Genomic DNA, 22,658 nt, shown 5'->3' with positions numbered 1-22,658 from the left:
CTCTTCATAATGCCTTTGATGCTCCATCCTCATCTGTTGAAGGTCGGCCCTTGTCCCTTGAACCTCAGCCTCTATCCTTGCACGCCAATCATGGTCATGTTGAACCTCCGACAGCGGTTGGTCTTCCTCCTGGTCATCAGCATGTACGTCATCTCCATCATGCTGCTCTGCAGGAACTTCTGTACCTAAATCGGAATAAATCCAGTTTTCTACATTTGATGTGTCAGTCCTATCAGGATTTGGCAATAGAAATGAGTCATGGTTCGCAACCCTCAATTGAAATTGTTCTCTCTTCCCCCCACTCACATCCTTAATCATTTTCATTTGAATCAGTGTGTCAATATTGATTCCATTGCAACCATGAAGTGGATGTTCATCACGATACAATTTAATATTTAACGTCTTGGCCATGAACTCTATCGGTCCCCCCACCACAATCTTACCACTGTCCTGTGTCGCAACAGACGCCATTTGGCTTAAAAGATAGTAACCTGTGTTTACTTGTTGCTTGTTGACCATAGCCCATAATATGAATAGTTCATCGGTCCTAACCGTCCCCGTTTCCTTTCGACCGAAGATGGAGCAAGCCATAACCCTGTGAATGTAGCGGAAAACAGGGTTGTGGATGGAACTAGCCTTAGCAGATTTAGGCACAAATTTCTTCATTCCAGTTATTTGATGCCAAAACTCATCAGGATCATAATTCTCAGGCCTATTGTTCGGGTTATGAGAATCGTGGATGAGTCCCGTGCTTGCGAACCCCATCCGTTCACAAAATTCAGTTAGTGACATGCTAAATTCACGGTTATCCAGGCTAAATGACACATTGTTGTGTTGTGGGTCATCAACATTATCTTTATCTTTTCTAAAACACAATGTACTAAGGAATTCTAGGGTAAGGTATACCTTTGTGGAGTATGAATGTCCTATAAATTTCCCCCATCCTATGTTACCAACCAGATCCCTAACATTTTCTCTCATACCTAAATCATCTAGAGTAGTTTTATCGGGATACCTGCTCATTAAGAGACCTCCCTCCACCGAAGTAATCTTCGTCATTTCCAGATTTAGAACTCCAATCCATGTCAGCAAGTTCCTTATCGAAACGTTCTTGTTCAGTAAGCAAGTCCGGGTCATTAGTTGGTTGCTTTTCAAAGTTAGTGGAATCATCTTTCCCTTGTGAAACTGCAATCACTTCCAGAGCTTCAACAGTGGCTTGAATGGCAAATAGAGAACCCCGTAATCCTACCACCTGATCCGTAATTCCCTGTTATACAACATAAAAATTTAGTTTCAAGCAACATTGTCGAAATAGTACCATACATGAAGATAAAAGAGGTGTACCTTTTCAACTGTGTTTTGTTTATTAGCCATTTCATACACAATTAGTTTCAAGCCTTTGATCTCTTCCATCACATCTTCTAGAGTTAATCCTTTTGGGGTAGGTGCTGGCGAATCCTTATTCGCGGCCGATTCATCAAAGTCATCTATGCTATCCATTGTATGTTGTCTACAAAAACATATGTTTTCAGATGTGTTGTTATGATGTTCAAAACACAATATGATTATCATGAACTTCGTACACCACATAACCAAAAACACATGTACAACACAGTCTATGGCCAACACGACCGTGTCCATATCTTGCACGACCGTGCCATTTAAAAGGCAGACTAGCACACTACAAGTCCAGTAGCTACTGACACGGTCGTGTCGACCATACGCACGACCGTGTACATTATGCAGCACCAAATTATAGCTTATTTGTACATTTTTTTATTAATAACATCATGGTATACATCATTCACTACTAGGAAAAAAACACATTATGATCACACAAAAGGAATAAACCCTTTATGTTAGGTGTTTGCTATTTTCATAAAGAACTTTTGTTTTTTTCCTTTCAAGTTTTAAGAACATCAAGTAGAACATCAACAAAAAGGACACTAAAAAAGGATAATGTTAAGAACATCAAGTTTTTCCCTTTCATAAAAAGTGATTTTTTTCCTTTGTATTTGTATGTTACAAGTCAATTATCCAACTAGTAGATCCCACCAATTATTGTTATCCTACTCAATGTATCGTATTTTTTTTTATGTATTTTGGCATTTGTGATGTGAACCTCATGTAATCGTTTAATTATTGTTATATTATCATGTTGTCTTTGCAAGAAGTTTTACAGAATTCAATGTTGTTTTGTTAAGCTCCATCAACAAAAATAATATTGTTTTGTTAGGTACATTTAAATCAGTTGAGGTGCAGAAATTGATATACATAATTTGTGGTCAAACATTGATGTAAATCATCATAAATAATAAAAAACCAACAAGAGTTTTTGTAAAAAAAAACAAAAAAACCAACAGAAGTCTAAATGACATAAGTAAAAAAGTACATTTAGTTTTCATACCTTTTCTTCATGTCCATGGCCACATCCTGTTAGAATTGTTACATTCCTATTTTCCTTCTTTATAACCATTATCTTAATGAAACCTTTGCCCCAATAGATGATAAGAACATTGATTTTTTCCACTACAAATGAATAAAAAAAAAATATTATGCAATATACAATGTTCTGTAAATTCATTTTATCAGAACTAGTCTAACAAAATTATGAGATTGTGCATCTAAATATAGACTTTTGTATAAAATTATTGGTCTGTAAATTAAATGTTAGTATTTAATATCCAACCAACAAATGATAAATGTTAATGGTATGGTTACACCAACCAAAGTCTGTCAAAAATATTTGATTACTACAAACCAGAAAATAGAAGAATCTCCTTCTTATCTACAATGTACTTTTTTCCTTGTACTACTACACATGGGAGACAGCTTTTTCTATGTCCAAATCACAATCCAAAACAGCTTTTTCACTATAAGGTACCCATCAAAGCTGACTTTCTGTCAACACTGTTTTGTCCATTGGATAAACCAGTGTCTCATGTACTCACTCAATTCAAATCAAAATAATTTTGGTTCCCACTTGGATTTTGGCCAATTTTTCCCTCTTTGCTTTTGGCCAAATTTCGAAATGCTTAATGCAGGGTTTAGGTGGCAATATTTTGTAATTAATAACATAGTTAAATAGGTCACTAAATAAATAAGTCACTTAATTAACAACAACAATAATATAAAAATACATCTTAATGTAGGGTCTAGGTTTCTTTGCGCACGGTCGTGCTACAATACAGCACGGTCGTGCACTAACTGACTGAGTTATACTACTACATATGAGAACGGTCGTGCACAATTATGACACGGGCGTGTTACCAAACACTGGTAACAACCTTCTTTTCAATTAAAATATACACACGATCGTGCACGATTATTGCACGACCGTGCATGAGATAATTAACTTATAAACCTAAATGGAAAAATAGCCTAAATACAAATACCATAGTAAATTTGACCTGGAGATTAAGCACGACCGTGCGTAACATGGACACGATCGTGCATCACTTCACTGGTTATTAGACACGAGCGTACTTCACAACGACACGACCGTGCTTAACATCATTGTTAGCAATATAGCTGCTTGTTCTTTATTCTCAGTGAAGATGGTCTTCAGTTTGTGATGAATGCTAGAGAACCCAGAACCAACACCAGTACAACAATTAAACATTTGATCTTACACATTGAATATTTTGCCTTCCTCAAATCTTCCTTCAATATAGACAACTCATAACAATGGTTTTTTTTGACAAAAACAATATCATCCATTAATCTCTTGTGAACATGTAGTGATTCATTCCTAACTTCTCTTTTAATTTCCAACAGTTGCTGGTTACATTCTTCAAACTGTTTTTGGAGGAATAATAATTCAATCTCAGATTGAATCTTCACATGCTGAATATCCTCCTCAATTAAATGTTTCATATCCACCAATTTAGCATCCAATTCTTTATTCAAAGCATCAAACTTCATAGCTTGATCAACTAGTACACACTCCAATTCATGTTCTAAGGTAGAATTTTTAGAACCAAAATCCGTCAACTTACTTTCCAGAACTTGGGTTGAATCCTTTTCACATCCAATTGGTTCACACCACTTGAAAAATTCACACCTTTGTTTGCTTTTGTTTTTTTTGTTGTTGTTCTTGCAAACGTAAAACAGCCGGTTTGGATTTTCATTAGTCATTGAAACCTTTATCGCTGCTATTTTGTTACAATGGCATACCTTGTTGGCATATTTAATCCAGCTCTGTCTCTCTCCCATGTTGCTTGATGAGGCCTTTGAGACATTCATGGTTGCACTGTTACAATCAAATAATATTAATAATGAGTCAATCAATAAACCTAAAAATCAAACAATCAATTATAATAATATTTACATTTCATCAACTTCCAAAACAAAGTGACAGAATTTCTGCAACTTCTTCAACTACCTTTAAACTACAATTTAACAATATTATAAGACCACATATCAAATCAAAATGAAGCAACAAATTACAAAATTGAAGCAACAAATTACAACACACGAAATTGAAGCAAAGGATAAAGTTTAAGAACCATCATCAGCAAAGTGAAATTCAACAACACAACAACTTATCTGACATATTCAACATTGAAGCAACAAATTACAAAATCAAACTAGATATCTAATTCAAAAGTAAGTCCAAAAGGAATTGAATAACAAGAGGATGGGAAAAAGTTATTACAATGGAAAACTTACAATTGTGTGGAGTTAATGTTGTCAGGAGAAGAAGAATTCGGATCTGAATGATGAGAAGAAGATGGCTTCAGTTGCTCTTGCTCACTTCAAGAAATTGAGAACAAATTTGGAATTTGGTTTAAGTGTTTTTATGGATCTTAGTAGCTCAAGGTAATGAATGCAACATATGAAAGTAATTGGATCCCCAATTATTATTTCAACCATATACCCTAAATGTTTGTTTGGTTGGTGCTTAAAGGTAGATGGAAAAAGACTTATATGATATGTTTGTTTATGAAGAGTGTTTGGTTATATATAAATAGGATAGATGTGAATTTATTTAATAGCTAACATAATTAAAATAATTAAAATAAAGCCTAACTAAACAATTTATCTTGCAACCCTAAATCTATCTTTTAAATGTGTTTCTCAGCCAAGCCAAATGTGTCAAGAGCAATTTTCAAAACACAAATCATAAATAAATAGTTACTCTCTTGTTCTTTACTCAGCTACTCAAATAGGTATGAGTAGCTAGACTTTACTATGACTGAATAGGTATGAGTAGCTAGAAAAATGATGATTTTGAAAATGAATATCAAATAAAGTCCAACCATATTAGAAGAAACAAAATTGTGAAAATTAAAAAAAAAAATATCATGGATTTTACAAAGAAGATCAAATGATAAAAGGAATTGAGGACCTTCATAGTTTCAAAAGCTTCAAATGATAAAAGGAATTGAGGTGTCTAACCTGTTAGGATAGTAGGATAATCAACATGAAAATCAAAATCATATACAATGAACTGTCGTGAGGCAAGCCTATAAGAGAAGTCAATTTCAAAACATTTTTAAGCAGACCAATTAGACAAAATATATGCTAAAACCAACCACAAAACATTTTTAAGCAGACCAATTAGACAAAATATATGCTAAAACCAACCAATTTAGGGTTTTGAGGACTTGTATAAGCTTTATGTAAGTTATGAGGTTAACTTCCTTGGAACATTACACAGATAGACTGACTTGACATGTCTAATAAACGAATCTCACTTATAACTTACTGTGATGAATTTTAAAAAGAAGATCAAATAAAATCCAACCCAAATAGAAGAAAAATAATTGTGAAAATTAGAAAAATGATGAATTTGAAAATGAATATCAAATAAACTCCATTCCTAATAGAACAAACAAAATTGTGGAAATTTAAAAAAAATGATGAATTTGAAAAGGAAGATAAAATAAAGTCAAACCTTAGTAAAAGGAACAAAATTGTGAAAATTAGAAAAATTATGATTTTGAAAAGGAAGAACAAATAAATTCCAACCCTAGTAGAAAGACCACAAAACGAGTGATGAAACTCACAACTCTTACCCTAATGACAATATTCTTTGACCTAAAGTACTACAAAGACCTCAAAACGAGTGATGAAACTCAAGATTCTTACTCTAACTGAAAGAATCTTAGAGTCAAAGTAGTTGGATGAACGTTCAGGGACTAACCAAACTTTTTATCGACTAACCAATCTCACAACTCCAACCCTAATGACAATATTCTTTGATATACTACAACTTAACTTCAATTGCCTTGTACTATAAATACATTCACATTGTTACATTTGAGTATACCACTACTCAACTCTTTCTTCCTTTCCTTAAAAAAAAAAAAAAACCAACTATTCCACTATGGCTCTCACCCATACACACAATCACATACAAGTTATGATTCCAGATTCCCCAGAGACATTTTTTGGTGCAGTCAAATTAGAAAAATGATGATTTTGAAAAATGAATATCAAATAAAGTCCAACCCTAGTAGAAAGACCACAAAACGAGTGATGAAACTCACAACTCCAACCCTAATGACAATATTCTTTGACCTAAACTACTACAAAGACCTCAAAACGGGTGATGAATCTTGTAGTCAAAGTAGTTGGATGAATGTTCAACGGCTAATCAAACTATTTATCGACTAATCATGCTTACAACTCTAACCCTAATGACAAGATTCTTTGACCTAAACTACTACAAAGACTTCTTAACGACTAATCAAACTCAAGATTTTTAGGTTAACCTAAAATAATCTTAGAGTCAAAGTAATTGGATCAAAGTTCAATGACTAATCAAACACTTTATCGACTAGTCAAGCTTGTAACTCTCACCCTAATGACAATTTTCTTAGACCTACACTACTATAAAGATTACTTGGATAACTGTTCAATAACTAATCAAAATATTTACCGACTAATCAAGCTTGTAACTCTCATAGTAATGACAATTAACTTTTTCCTAAACTACGTCATCAATGTCTGAACGACTGATCAAACTCTCAACTCTTACCCCGACAAGTAGAATAATATACGATAAGTATTTTGATGAATGTTTAATGCCTAATCAAACTATTCACCAACCTATCTTGCCGACAACTCTAACCCTAACGACCATAGTGTTCGAATTAAACTCACGCCTTAACTGCATGATTCCTCTACCTAAACTAGTTCAAAGATGTCACCAAGACCGATCAAACTAGAAACTCTTACCCTAACTGGAAGAATCTTCGAGTCAAAATACTTGGATTTTTCTTCATTGACTACTCAAACTCTTGTTATCGATTACCCTAGCTTGCATCTGTAACACTGTTGACAGATGGTAATTAATCAATCAAGATATTTTATACACAACTATTTTTTATACACATTAAAATTTAAATAACATAATACTACATTATTTAATCATTAATAAGAAGATAGTTCACCGGCTAATGAAGCAACTTACAACTCTAACCGCAATGACGTAATTCTTTGACCTAAAGTACTTCAGAGAATACTAGACTATATTTATATGGACCAAAAACTTATTAAACCCTCGTATAATCATTAATAAGAAAACTTATTAAACCCTCATATAAATGATTTAATCATTTATGTTTTAATCATTTTATTTGTAATTAGGCTTTTTTAGGCTTTAATCTATAGATATTACAATAAAATCCATTAAAAAACAAAAATTATATAGCTATTGTGTACTTTGAACACTGTAAGTCTCTTAAACTTACTATCATTGGAAGGGAACATGCCTGTATGAGACATTGTTGTTTTGCATTTTTAAAATAAGGTATTAAAAACTTTGATTAAAACATAACAATATACTCTTGCACGGTCGTGTTACGTATACACACGACCGTGCCTTTCAGTTTATATGTCAGCACGACCATGTCAATATACAACACGACCATTAATTCACGTTTTTCTTAGGCCACTTGAACTAAACACGACCGTGTAATTATTACAAACGGTCGTGCCCGAAACCACTTTTTTTTTCCCACTAATTCCCTTTTTTCATAGGCCACTTGAACTAAACACGACCGTGTCATTATTACACACGGTCGTGCCCGAAACGTGTCATAATTAAAAGTGCATTCCTTTTTTTAATCATTTATGACACAGTATGACATGGAATTGAAACTGTTATTAGAGCTTCTGACATGTCCATAAGTTATAAACACAGTATGACAGAAAATTAAATTTTCGTTAACGTGTATAAGTGTCTCAAAGCATCGTTTTCCAAACTATTACTAGCATGTTTCTGAAACATTACACTGACTTGACATGTCTAATAAACGAATCTCACTTAAAACTTACTATGATGAATTTTAAAAAGAATATCAAATAAAATCCAACCCAAATAGAATAAAAATAATTGTGAAAATTAGAAAAATGATGAATTTGAAAATTAATATCAAATAAAGTCCAATCCTAATAGAACAAACAAAATTGTGGAAATTTAAAAAAATCTCAATTATATACAAGTGAACTTGTTTACTTGACGAAAGCGCGCCCATGTGGCTTAATGGTTACAGACTTGTCCTTGCAACTTTGAGGGTTTGGGTTCGAGTCCCTACAACCACTTTTTTTGTCCATTAATTCCCTTTTTTTTAGTCCAGTACAAATACACACGACCGTGTCATACTTACACACGGTCGTGTTCGGAACGTTTCATAATTAAATGTGCATCTCTTATTTTTAATCATTTACCAATTATGTTTTAATGATTTTCATACTAATGATTTGTTTTCATTTATGATAATCATTTTCATATTAATGATTATTAATGATTTGTCAACAACCCACAATTCCACCAACTCACCAAAACATTTAAAGGTGTCTCCTACCTCAATCTTCTTCTTTTACTTCCTTCTTATTATAATTCCTTCTTCTTCTTCCTCCTGCAGCGCCAGAAATCATCACCATCATCAACCTTAGGTTTTCCCCTTTCGAAATCTACACTCACTATTAGGTAATTAACCTCCATTTCTTTCTTTCCTTTTACTTAATTTCATGCAGTTGGTTGCTTTTTATTGAATGTTGAAGCACTACATTGATAGAGATTGTTAGGTTCTTTTTGCTTTCATTATTCTTATTAGGAATGAGTTTCTGATTGGTGGGTATTGTTACTCCTGTTTGTTTCTTATATGGGGCTTCTGATTAATTGTTATCAGGAAATGTTAAATACTACTATTTCTTTTTTTTTCTGCTTATGAATCTTGTTGTTACTAGTACTGCCATATGTGGGTGTACAATTAATGTATGTAAATTGTTACTACTTTTTGTTTGCGACAGGAACAGAAATTTTGAAAAAATGGCTTCTAAAGGAAAGGGTGTTCATGTTGGCAGCACTTCTTCCGGAACACAGAAACAGGGTAGACTCAATGAGAGGGGACTTATTCTTCACAAATCTGAAAAGGTGAGGTACAGTATGCTTGTGAAAAGAGACGTTGTACCCAATAGGTACCCCGATTCAGCCGCTCTACAGGCATTGGGTATAGAGGACAATGTCACGACATTGATTAGTAATGTAGGCTGGAAAGATTTCGTAGGCGAGACGCACTTTGCCTTCGAAACTAGTACACTAGAATTTTTAAGTACCATCTCTTTTGTTCATGATGCAGACAATTACAAAAACTCAAACCACACCGTTTCATTTAGTTTGGGCAACGTGGAATATAACATGTCCCTCACTCAATTTAATGACATAATGGGCTTCGAAAGCACGGGGATCATTCATGATAAAAAGCATCGACATTTTGACAAACAGGAGTTTTGGTTTAAAATAACTGGCCGGAACCGTTTTAATGGCAAAACTGCCAAGGCCAGCATGATACAAAACCCTGTTTTCAAATACTTGCATAGAGTTATGGCCTGCACCATTTTCGGTAGGCCGGAAACTGCAACTGTGAGGTCTGATGAGCTATTCCTTTTATGGGCCATGATTAACAAATGTCCCGTAAACACTGGCTACTACCTATTAGACCATTTGGCATATGTGGCGGCACAACCAAAAGGTAAGATAGTGGCGGGGGGATTGGTAAGTTTCATTGCATGGAAGCTGGGAGCGAGAACTGCAACACAAGAAATTGGCATTGACGGGAACTATGCCATTGATATCGATTTCTGTAAAAATATACATATGGTAAGGGATCTAGATGGGGACAACAAGACTTTTATATTGCAGGTATTCAACGAAGATTCAATCTTGTTGCCAGATCCATCGAGAACTGACGTAACAAATCCAGCAAATTGGCTTTATATGGATTTAGATTCACGGGTACCTAAAGAGCAGGCTGGCAGAGATGAAGAGATGGGTGATTACCGGGAGGAGCAACAACCTGCGATTGGAATGAAAGACGACGATGATGATTGGCGTCGAAGAATGGAGGCGAAGGCTGACAGGACGTATGATGAGGTTGCATGCATCAAACGAATGCTTGCAGAAACGATGCAGCGACTCAACTTCCATTATCCTCCACCCGGTCCAGAATGATAAACTTTAATGCTTTGTGTGAACAATGATCCAAATATAATTATGTTGTAAATTATATTAGCTCTGAACTTGCTGAACTTGTTTGCATGTTAACAAAACACATGGCTCGTGCTAGTAATTGGCATGCTCTGGTATGTTGTGCACATTTTTATTTCACTAATGATTGTTGGTTCTACTGGATATGGCACCTGATACACACACGACCGTGTCTAATTCAAGCACGGTCGTGCAGCTATTGCAGACAGAACACCAGTCACTTTCTGTCTTTCTTACACGACCGTGTTATTACACGCACGGTCGTGCGTCTGTCCCAAAACAATTTCAAGGCAACAACCAGTGGTTTAAGGCACGACCGTGCCTATTTAAAGCACGGCCGTGCGAACCTTCCACTACTTTTTCAAATCCAACTCCAGTCACTTTAAGCACGACCGTGTCATTATAAAGCACGGTCGTGCTCACCTGTCATTGCTTTTTTTTTTTCGGGATTTTTTAGCTTTCTATTAACTCTTATAGTTTACTTTTTTTAGTATAAAAATTGTCAACTAATTTCCAAATAAAATAACATACAAAAATATTAATTTCCAAATAAAATAATATCTAATTATTTGTTAATTCAATGTTACATCTTAATATTATTAATATAGTTTACTTTCTACATAATTTCCTTCTATTAACTGTACAATTAATAATACTCCAATGTTTAATTTCTGATACCATAATTTCTCATAATTCAATCATTCATCATTGACTTACAATATTTTTTTGGTAGTGATTGACTCACAATATAAATAAACATTATTAATATTATGTTATACCAACAAAACATCTTATAATTTCTCCAATTTATTTTTCCAAAACATCATAATTCTTCATCTTGTAATTTTTCCACAACAATTTTACTACCCAAATATAACACCCAATTTATTCATCTTATAGTTTCTCCCATTTATTTTTCCCAAAAACTTCAAATCCAATTACAACCGTCCAATTTAATAAAACAACTTCTACTAATTTTCAGATTTTTCAATATTCAATTCAATTGAATTTGAATTGTCAACAAATAAATAAAATTATGCATGGAAAAAATATTTCCTATTTTCGGGCCAAGAATATTAAATTTGGCAGCCCATATATAAAATTTTACTCACAAATGTCAAGCCCAAGTCCAATACAAACCCCACCAAAAAAATTGCAATATAAAATTCAGATTTAATCAAAGGAGTGGGTCCCGCGTGGGACCCACATGCCATCTCTCCCTTTGTGGCAGCAGGTCACCCATTTCTCAATCCAAACAAATCTCAACCGTTGGCATTAAAATAATAATATATGAACGGTCCAGATTTGATTTGGGCCCACAAAATGCACAAGTTTGTGTTGTGCACAAGTCTTTTGCTTGTGCATTGTAAATCCCACCATAACGGGATGGTTAACGCAAAATAGTGACGTACCAAAGAAGAGTATAAACGCAAAATAGTGACGTACCAAAAAAGAGTATAAAGTTCACAAATGATAATTTATCACTTTTTATAATGAATGAAGTGTTTAATAATTTTTTTAATAAAAAAATCAGATTAGTCCACTATTTACATTTATTCAAGAAAAAAAAAGTACACATCAAAATTATTCATAACACTTTTCGTCAATTTTTTTTTATTATACCTCTAAAAAACATTATTTTTATTTCCCTAAAGCACCGGCAAAAGCAACCATACAAACCAAACAATTGAGCTTAAATGATAAATATAATGAGTTTCATTAAAGACGAACTGTTTGGAAGAACCCGAATTCGAGACTTGAGTGAAACAATTCTTAACTAGACGATCATTACTCTACGACCGAACTTCAAATTGCTAGATCATTTTTCCAAAGAAACCAGAGGATTAACGTAAAAAAAAAAAAATTAAGTACCAACAAAAGCAACCATAATAACACCGTCATTCCAGGAATATTGGGGGGCGAACAGTTTATTCTACCACGAGATTCCAACTGAATGGAACAAAGTTTATAGATTATTGCTACTAGTGCCAATATATTTTTTTCTTTGTCTTTGGATCTATATAATATGGAACGGTTGTGCGTTGTCCTAATTGTTGTGTTGAGATTGTGACTAATTAGTTTTTTTATTATAGAAAACTAATTTTCATCATTAACTTAACGGTTAAAATCACAATACATTATCACAAATTTGAAATGTAGTAATAAACATTTCTCTTTGCTTTACGTGACTTTATTTATCTTTATTTGTTTAAAGTATAGCCCTTTAGAAATTTTATTAAAATAAAAGGAAAGATATAAAACACTCGGAAAGGCTATACTAAAACTCAAGTCAGAATAATCAAGCGAACTATACATATGCCTCATTAAAAACTTTGTTAGGAAAATCCAGAGTGATAAAACTTGATAAAGGAAAAAGAGTACAAAGCAAACAACAAAAACAAAAAAGATAACCCCCGACAAATATCGACATCAACAAAATTTGAATAAAGTAAATTGCCGTTTCAATTAAAAGAGTCTATAAAAGAACGTGGAATAGAATCCAACTCATTCAGCTGAAGATCAATAGAAGCAATTTTATTTGAACACTCGTTGACCTATACAAAATCTGGATTACTAAAGTCCCTTCCCCTAAAATCTGGAGGATTAACACCAAAATTGTGTTGAACGACCTTTATAGCATTGCATTCATGCCTTTGACCACAAGCCCAAATCCTCGATTAATAGCTAGAATATCATTTTTAATGAATTGTATTCTAGAGTAGTTAATTTTCCTTTGAAAATTTATTTTTCATTATCAAATATAAGTATTTCTCATTGATTTCTTCTCACTAATATCACTGAAAATCAAGAACAAAGTCTTATTCTCAAGCCATGAAATCAACTAAATGGCTTGAAGTTGTAGCCAAAGAGATTCAAGCTCTTGAATCAAACAAATCGGTTATCATGATACCTTCGCACTTGTTGCCAAACTATTATGACACTTCATGCCAAACTGGGATGCACATAGTATTCAGAAGCTTGATACGCATGATCAATGGCTGTGTTATTCAGCACAATGTTGGTTGAAGCATTCGTGTAACACACCATAGCAAGACGAGAACCAAGATCGAAGAAAAAAAAGAAAAAATGGAAAGCAAATTCACCAAATTCGATAAAATGCAAGAATAACGATGAATTTCTGCAAGAAAAGCCTAGATTCAACCAGAATCAAGAAGAAAATCAAAGAAAATTCATGAAGAAGTCGAATGCGGAAGTATGAGCTCGAAAGACTCATATTACGAGATCAAATTCAAGATATAAATGAGAGAAAACGGAAACAATAGAATTAATTGATCTGAATACATAGTTACAAGTAGATTATTTATAGCATTAACTTTCTACATGGTTAACTTGTCTAGCAAGTAACTAATTATTACTAACTTAACTAACTAGTTTTTAGTGTACTAGTGGCTCTATGAAGATGATGAGTTCGCAGTGATACTTTTACGAACCTAGAAGATATATATCAATACCATTCTTTAACCCATTCAACTTGTAAAAAACAGTAGTGATATGCATATTAACGAGATTTGGATCATGCTCTTGTGTTCTTGGGGAGTCTTTCGACATTAATTGTTGTCCAAATCAACCAACTTGGTGACTGCATAGGGTCAATTGTCTCCTTTAAAGTTCTTAGGGTGTATTGTATTAGGGAAATGCTGATTTTTACGGATACTTAGAGTTTATTTATTAGGCTATTTCATTCATCACTCGTCTTTTTTTGGTGTCAAATAGTAGTACTAAAGTGAGGTTTCTTTTTTTGTTGACTTTTTATAAAAGATAATATTCGTGCATATTCTTGTGTTTCGTAGGCCAGGTCGTTTGTAATAAATTACACTTCTCATTATGTAATCACATTTTACTATTTTAGTGAGGCACACTTGGTTGGGCACAAATCCAAATAAAAATATTTGGGCACACACAAAATCAAGAAAAAATTAAAGAAAAATAAAATTACAATATATCAATTGATGTGACTAAATACTATTTATCTAATTTTGATAGTTTTATGTGAGTGTGTCCAAATAATATTGATTTGTGGTTGTGTTCATGAAAGCCTTTCTCCATTTTAGTTTCTCAGTTTTATATTTAAGATAATATATTCTATATTATTCTCATATACATATATTTCAAAAGTATGTACTCCAACATCGAAAGATCACTTAACAAGTTTATTGTATATTAATTAATATATCAGATGTAACAAACTCTTTTTTGTTTGACTGGAGATGTAACAAACCCTTATTTTCACTACACACACAGCTCATGCAAAGAAAAATGACCCCATTGGCATTTAGAAAGTTACTTTTCTTACGGGAGAAATTGCTTAAAAACAGATCCAATTGTAGTTAACTAACTACAGTTCGATGGGTTAATCACTTTTTAAGCCGGCTAAAACCGACTTAAAAAGTTATTAGATAGCTTTAAAAAGTGTTCAACAGTAGTTAATTACAGTTGAAAAAGCCAAATTGTAGTTAATTACAATTGGATTCATTTTCAAGCAATTTCTTCCATGAAAAAAGTAGCTTTCTAGCATTTATTGCAACTCCCAGTTGTATGGTACCACACTTGGGCTTCCACCGAACCTTTGCTTAATTTTAGGACTATTACTTTTCCCACCTTATAACCTTCTCACGCACCCTGTAAAAATTACAAAAAAGCCCTTCGGAAAACGTAATCCGAAGACAATCGATATCTTGTCCGTAGGACCGGCCACTTAGTGTATTGGTCCGTCAAGGTCATATAACTATGAGACAATTGCTCGCTAGGCATCCAGTAAAGTCCAACAATAGTTAATCACCATTCATAACCACTTTTTTAAATTGGATGAACCGATTTAAAAAGTGTCTCGACCGAACTCAATAGTACTAAACGTTAGTTAATTACCATTTGGTTTGTGCCTGAAATAAATCACTGCTAAAGAGCAATTGTCTAACTATGAAGATGGCCTTAACATTTCCAGAAAATGGATAGTATTTGACCATTCAAATATTAATTAGACCTTATATTAAGCAAGATTATCGGGGGCAATTATTCTTAGTCGCATATGTACTTGCAATTATTTATTATTATATGAATTATGTGTTTTATTTAGATGGTTTGCTTTGATTTTGATTTTTCTTTTTTATCAATAATGGTTTGGTTTGATATTCATTATAGAAAACACATTTTTTTTTTTTGGTAGGAACCCAATCTAATTAGAGTATTTGGCACCCCAATTTTGACATTTTTATATCTATAACCTCAATTTTGACATTTTTATTATCTATAACCTAAATCAAAGCAAAATACAACATGTTTAAAAGTCTCAATCATTTGTCAAATATGTGAACAGTTGTATAAAGAAAATTATTTGGTATCCATATATCCCAAGCAATAATTTCAAGTAAATAACAAAAGAAAGGTCAAATAAAAACTAGTGATGACCACAAATTGCAACCCTGGATAGGGTCCATTCTAATTAAATCCCTCATAATTGTCTGCCATGATTGGAAGGGAAACCCTTCCCTACCTTCGAATGATCTTTCTTCTGGACCATGACAATCTTATATATCTCTAGTGCAGTTTTTCTTTTGATATAAAAAATGAATATATTAAAACTTGCAATTAAAATCATCGTTATTATATCTATATATATTCATTTTTAAACCGGTGATTAAAACTTGCAATTAAAAATGAATATATATAGATATAATAACGATGATTGACAATCTTGGTTTTCGGGTGTCAAACATTGATTACGTTTGAACCTTTTAAACCGGTGATATCTTATTTTTTTCTTGGGAAGGGAAAAAGTAAGCAAAACCCTTGAGAATCGAGGTCCGGGAGTTGTTTTCGCTACGGGAAGGTGTTAGGCACCCATAACGACTATAGTATCCTATAGGAACCGTCTTTAATTTCTACGCGCGCGCTTTATTTTTAAATGCTATTTTGAAAAATGTTATTAAAACCTAAAGTTTGCTAGAGGAAGAATTGGAGGGAGAAGAATGTTTTTTGGATTTTTATTTTAGTTGAATTGAAGGAATTTTGTTCCTTGCCTACGTACCCGTTTAAGGGATCAAATCCACCGTAGTTCTCTTCCAAAAAATGTTTTTGTTTTTGTTGGTTGATTTTAAGTTTGAAAATGGAGTTTGAAGAATAGAAAGAGGCCTCAAGGGCATGAGATTTAGAAAAGGTGAGGTTTGATTAGTTATTTGCAAAAACAAGTCAAAGTATGATTAAAATTTGTTGAAATTTGATTAAGAAAATAAAAAGGAAAATCAATGGGATTTTGATCCCAAGGTTTATTAAGAAAAAAGCTTGAGTGATATTGTTTATATTTTTTTGGAAAATTGGGTTTTCTAAGTATAGAGCCTAAACATTCATCTAAACATACAATCCTAAACATACATCTAAACATGCATATTCTAGCTATATACCTAAAGTGGTGTGTGTGTATGTGTCGGTGCTTGTGTCGGTGTACATTATTAGAGTCCATTGTCCTTATTACATCATTGGTCTAGATACATTCTATGGCCTCTTTGCCAAGAAATTAAAAGCATGAAAGTAAAATATTACAAGAATTCCTAAACCTTTACATTCTAAGCATTAATATGGGAATTAAAGTGCAAGAAATGAAACTATAATGGAAGAATGAAGTATGCTTGTGGTGATGCATGAAACATGAAACAAAATGGTTAGTGGCATAAGGAATAATAAGGATTGAAATAGATGCAAATAGCATAGGAAAGTAATGAAACTTGACAAAAAAGTAACAAAATCTTAGCACACAAAAGTGGTAAAATATGCCTAAACTTTGTCATAAAATTCCCACAAATATAAGGCCTATAATTTTCATGCCATGATAATCTTCAAAGAATTTTATTTCAGCTATGACATGAAAATTTATAAGACAATATTAAACCAAGAATTATGACATCTTTTAAGCATGTTTCACACTTTAATCCCACAAACAATTATTTACATGACTTGTAAAACAAGAAATTAACAAATCAAACTCCAAAACAGTAAAGAATAGCACCAAATCAGAGGCATACACATTGTAAATTCTCATATCAAGGGTCAATATACCATATCAAGATTTTGGGATCAAGAACATGCAAGAATTTCACAAGAAATTAACAAAAAGTAACATAAAATCACAAGAAAACTCCACATATATTTTTATCAATTTTATCATGCAACAATTATCACAAAAATACCACAAAACTATCAAGGAATGTGTATGAGAATTTTTAGAATTTTTAAGGCATTTTTAGACACAAAATCATATAAAATTTCACAATTTTCAACAAAAAAAATGGTAAACTTTTAACAAGAAAATACTACATATTTTTAATCAAGATTTGACACATGACAACATCACAAAAATATCAACAAAATGATCAAGAACACATAGGAATTTTTTGGGAATTTTTTAAAGGATTTTTGAACATGCAGGGGTGCAATTAGCAAGAAATTAGTAAAACATGCAGGAAAAGGGGGGTGCGTACAGCAAAACGCATGCAGGCATGGCAGAATGCAATTATTGGGCCTAAAGATGCAGGGAATGGGTCGGTTGGAGCATGGATCGGGTTACTTGAACCGGTTTGAAAATGGAGAAGTAGTAAAAGTGGCTTTCATTATATGCAGTACGTGAATTCTTCTTCTCTCTTAAACCACAACACACGTGAACTCCCTCTCTTCTCTCTCAAATTTTTTGAAAACAATATCAAGAACACATCATAATCTTCATCTCCCTCACCTACCTCACCGGAAAATATATGAACATCGCCGGAAAATTCATCAACTCGCCGGAAACTTCATCTTCTCCGGCGAGAAGTGCAGCTTCCGGCGAGTCCCAAAACGCTCCGATCTAAACGAATCTTGCAATTTCGGAACCGGTTTTTATTTCTCTATTCGAATTCGAGCAGGCTTTTCAAAATTAAATCAAGAACAACCTAAATCTAACACGAACAGATTTGCGATCAAATCAAAAGAAATGAAGAGGAGCAGCGATACCTCTTGGAGCTTCCAATTCGAAGTTCTTCGCGAATCGTTTTCCTTTGTTCTTGATTTCGTTCTTCCTTCTTCTTTCCTTGCTTCAAATTCAATTCTGGCTTTTGCTTTGTGTTTGAATGTTTGTGTGGTAAAGGAAAACGAAAATGGATGTGTTGGTGATGGATTATGATGATGATGATTGTTGTTAGTTGAAGGTGAAGATTGATGAAGATGGTGGTGGTTTGTGGTGGTGGAAATTAGTTATGGAGTTTGTTAGGGTGGTGAAGTGGTGGAGGGAAGGTTGTTATGGTGGTGAAGATGAGGAAAAGAGTTAGTTGTGGTGGTGTTTTTTTTGTCACGTGAGAGAAAAGAAGAAAGAGGGAAGAAAGAAAATTTTTTGTGACTTTTTGGTGAATTTTTTGTGAAAAGTGTGATAATGATTGGTTATGAAAATTGACCACAAGTTTGACTTATATAGGTGACATGGTAAGCTTGGACCAATGAGACAATGCCATGTGTACTTGGATTTGTAACAAACTCTTAAGGACCAATAGCATTTGGACACATGGCACTTGGACTCTAACAAACTTAAAAGGGATTTAGAATGTAAATAACAAAAGTGCGAGGACTAAAATGAAAATTAAAACTAAAATTGAATTGAAAAAGTAAAAAATGAAAATTAACGTAAAGCGAGACGATTAAAAACAACAAAGCAGATTAAAATGAATCAGCAATATTATGTGAAATGACCAAAACGCCCCTAGGGACTAAAACGACTCGAAACGACTCAAATGCAATTTAAAAATGATTTTTTAACAAGGGATTAAAGCAAGAGCTTATTCAAACAAATTAAAAGACTCAGAGACAAATTTTAGAATTTAAACAGGGTTTTGACACATGAAAAGACCAAAATGCCCCTAGGGGCAAAACTGACTCAAAAATGACTTCAAATGCAATTTTAAAATGGATTTTGACATAGAATTGAAATGAAGACTTATTCAAACTATTTGAAAGGACTCAAACAAATTTTCAAAGATTGAAAGAGATTTTGACATAGGAAATGACTAAAATGCCCCTAGGGGCTAAACTGACTAGAAAATGACTCAACTGATATTTTTTGAAATGAATTTTGACATGAGATTGAAACAAGGACTTATACAAACCAATTTAAAAGACTCAAACAATTTTCAAGGATTAAAATGAATTGAATGCAGGAAATGACTAAAATACTCTTGCATGTAAATTTTGCAAATAACATTGAAATAAAATGCAGAGAAAGATGCAATTGATCAGAGACATATCAAATGACTTATAATGCAAGAAAAGAAGAATTGAACAAGTATTTTTAGGTCCAAAATTAGGGTATAACAGCTGCCCCTATTTAAGTTTCTTTGTCCGGGGAGTCAAGAGACGAAGTCTTAGAGTTGACGGGACGAAGATACTTAAATATTAACATTTGCACTGCTTTTGGACATAAAAATACGTTTTCAGATTTTCAAAAAACATGAATGCCATGCAACATTTCATTTATGAATGCAAGACAATCGAACCGGAATCTACGGGCTGTGTCACACCACCAAGGGATTCATAGACATCAAGGTAGAAAGAACGGGCAAAAAATAGACAGGTACAAGCTGTTCTTTGGATCGAACTTGCCACTTGACCGAGAGATACAAACAAGAGACGGGTACAAGCTGTTCTTTGGATCGAACTTGCCACTTGACCGAGAAAATACAAACAAGAAACGGGTACAAGCTGTTCTTTGGATCGAACTTGCCACTTGACCGAGAGATACAAACAAGATACGGGTACAAGCTGTTCTTTGGATCGAACTTGCCACTTGACCGAGAGATACAAACAAGAGACGGGTACAAGCTGTTCTTTGGATCGAACTTGCCACTTGACCGAGGAAATACAAACAAGAAACGGGTACAAGCTGTTCTTTGGATCGAACTTGCCACTTGACCGAGAGATACAAACAAGAGACGGGTACAAGCTGTTCTTTGGATTGAACTTGCCACTTGACCGAGGAAATACAAACAAGAAACGGGTACAAGCTGTTCTTTGGATCGAACTTGCCACTTGACCGGAAACAAAACATAAGCAAAGGGTACAAACTGTTCTTTGGATCGAACTTGCCGTTTGACCGGAAACATAGACATATAAGCAGGTACAAGTGGTTCTTTTTGGATTGAACCTTGAACTTGACCAGTAACGAGATACAAATTGAAAGTCTGGTTTAACAAGATACCAATTGAGGGTAAATTGTCATTGACTTGATTTGAAAATAGACATGACCATTTTTATTGGCCCAAAGGTAAATTGACATTGATTTGAAAGTTGAATTTGACATTGACATTGACATTGGCTTGGAAATTGAAAGTGACATTGACATTGACATTGACATTGGCATTGGATATTGAAATTGACATTGGCATTGACATTGACATTGACATTGGCATTTGACATTAACACTGACATTGACATTGACATTGACATTGGCATTTGACATTAACATTGGCATTTGACATTAACATTGACATTGACATTGACATTGGCATTTGACATTAACATTGACATTGGCATTTGACATTAACATTGACATTGACATTTGACATTTGGATATGCAACATGTATGTATGGTATAGCAAGATTATTGGATGTATGAGCACATAAAATGCATGATTATGCATGTATGAATGCTTTGAAATGCATGATTGGTTGGCGATTTGGCAGAGAAATTTCACAAAGGCAGACAAGACATTGGAAGATTGGGCACGTAGTGGCTCGTGCTGCGACATATTCGCAGGGGAAAACCTCTTTGGAGAGGCCGTTGTTTGAGAGACGTATCAAAACCATGGCTGAGGGCAGTAAACTTGTAAAGAAGGGACCCTTGGAAGGTTCTTGGATACAGGTCGCCGTTGCTAGGCGTGTCAGTGCTGGGTAAACGTTGGACATTCGCATCTGTGGTCAATGCTTTTATATTCTTTTTTCATTTTTCATTCTTTCAATCCCATTTTTGCCTGAACCGCCCTTTCGGGTTTTCGATTCACCGGGGAATAAGGTTCTTTTCATTGCCCCATTTTTGCCTGAATTGCCTTCATAGGTTGTCAATCAGCGGGGTGCTCATTTTTGCCTAAGCCGCCCTTTCGGGTTTTCAACTTAGCGAGCTTTTCATTTTTATTTTTCATTTTTTTTCATTTTCATTCTGTTTTTCATTCTTGCCATTGACCACAGATCATCCTGGGGAGTAACCTGCTTGTAACATGTATTGAAATAGACATTGACATTCATTTGTTCATGCATGTTTCATTGAAATGTACCCTGTTGCTCAGGTTTGCTTTCAAAATAGACAGAAAAAGATTTTTCAATTTTCAAAAATGTTTGTTTCAGACATTAACATTATCAAAATAGACAGAAAATGTTTTGCATATAGCATTGAAAGTAGAAAGAAAAATAGAGTTTCAAACAATAGCACAGGCTCAAATTGATGTAGAAGAGTGAGAGTCAGCCGAAGGCGTAACTTCACAGATTTACAAAGCTTGGAAAATGGTAATTTTATTGGTTGGTGATACATTGAACACGATGACCGCTATATTTCATAGAAATTTTGAATTCACAATACAGAAGCCTCTGATGAAGAAAATCATTGACAGTTGCAGATGCCCCAAGGGGTGATGGTGACTTGCCAGACATAGTTACTTGTCTTTTATCAACCTCATTTTTGCATGAACCGCCCTTTCGGGTTTTCGGCTCATCGAGGCGCTCATTCTTGCCTGAGTTGCGTACAATCTCAGCGAGCTCTTTCATATTCATTTTTTTTTGTCCCTAACTTTTGCCTGGATCGCCCTTTCGGGTTTTCGATCCACCGGGAAGCGCATTTTTGCCTAGGCCGCCCTTTCGGGTTTTCGACCTACCACGCTGTTCTTTTCTTTCTAGACAAAGTATTTCTTGACTATATCGGCATTAACAGGATTTGGAAGCTCAACACCATCCATGTGTGTGAGAATCAAAGCACCACCAGAGAAGGCCTTCTTGACAACATAAGGACCTTCATAGTTAGGTGTCCACTTGCCCCTTGGGTCGGGTTGCTGACTTATCCTTCTTTTCAATACAAGTTCGCCTTCCTTGAATTCTCGAGGTCGGACTTTCTTGTCAAAAGCATTCTTCATCCGCA

General features: G+C 34.0%; 1 long non-coding RNA gene across 3 annotated transcripts; it reads right to left on the bottom strand.

Moving 5' to 3' along the window:
- Nucleotides 1–1,376: 1,376 nt before the first annotated feature.
- On the bottom strand, nt 1,377–5,394 carry LOC146908279 (uncharacterized). Of its 3 annotated transcripts, XR_015019809.1 has the most exons (4): nt 4,672–5,342; nt 3,411–4,252; nt 2,408–2,529; nt 1,377–1,510 (listed from the first exon to the last, which is right to left on the bottom strand). It is a non-coding gene; the product is annotated as an uncharacterized LOC146908279 (long non-coding RNA). The 3 variants fall into 3 exon arrangements; XR_015019810.1 differs by lacking the exon at nt 1,377–1,510 and having other exon boundaries at nt 2,195–2,529; nt 4,672–5,335; XR_015019808.1 differs by lacking the exons at nt 1,377–1,510; nt 2,408–2,529 and having other exon boundaries at nt 3,086–4,252; nt 4,672–5,394.
- Nucleotides 5,395–22,658: the final 17,264 nt, after the last annotated feature.

The sequence above is a fragment of the Medicago sativa genome, chromosome 7, assembly GCF_051527215.1.
Source record: "Medicago sativa cultivar Bolivia chromosome 7, Bolivia_mono, whole genome shotgun sequence".
Lineage (NCBI taxonomy): Eukaryota > Viridiplantae > Streptophyta > Magnoliopsida > Fabales > Fabaceae > Medicago > Medicago sativa.
Note: the sequence above shows the minus strand (reverse complement) of the source record. Positions and strands in the feature narration are given on the sequence as shown.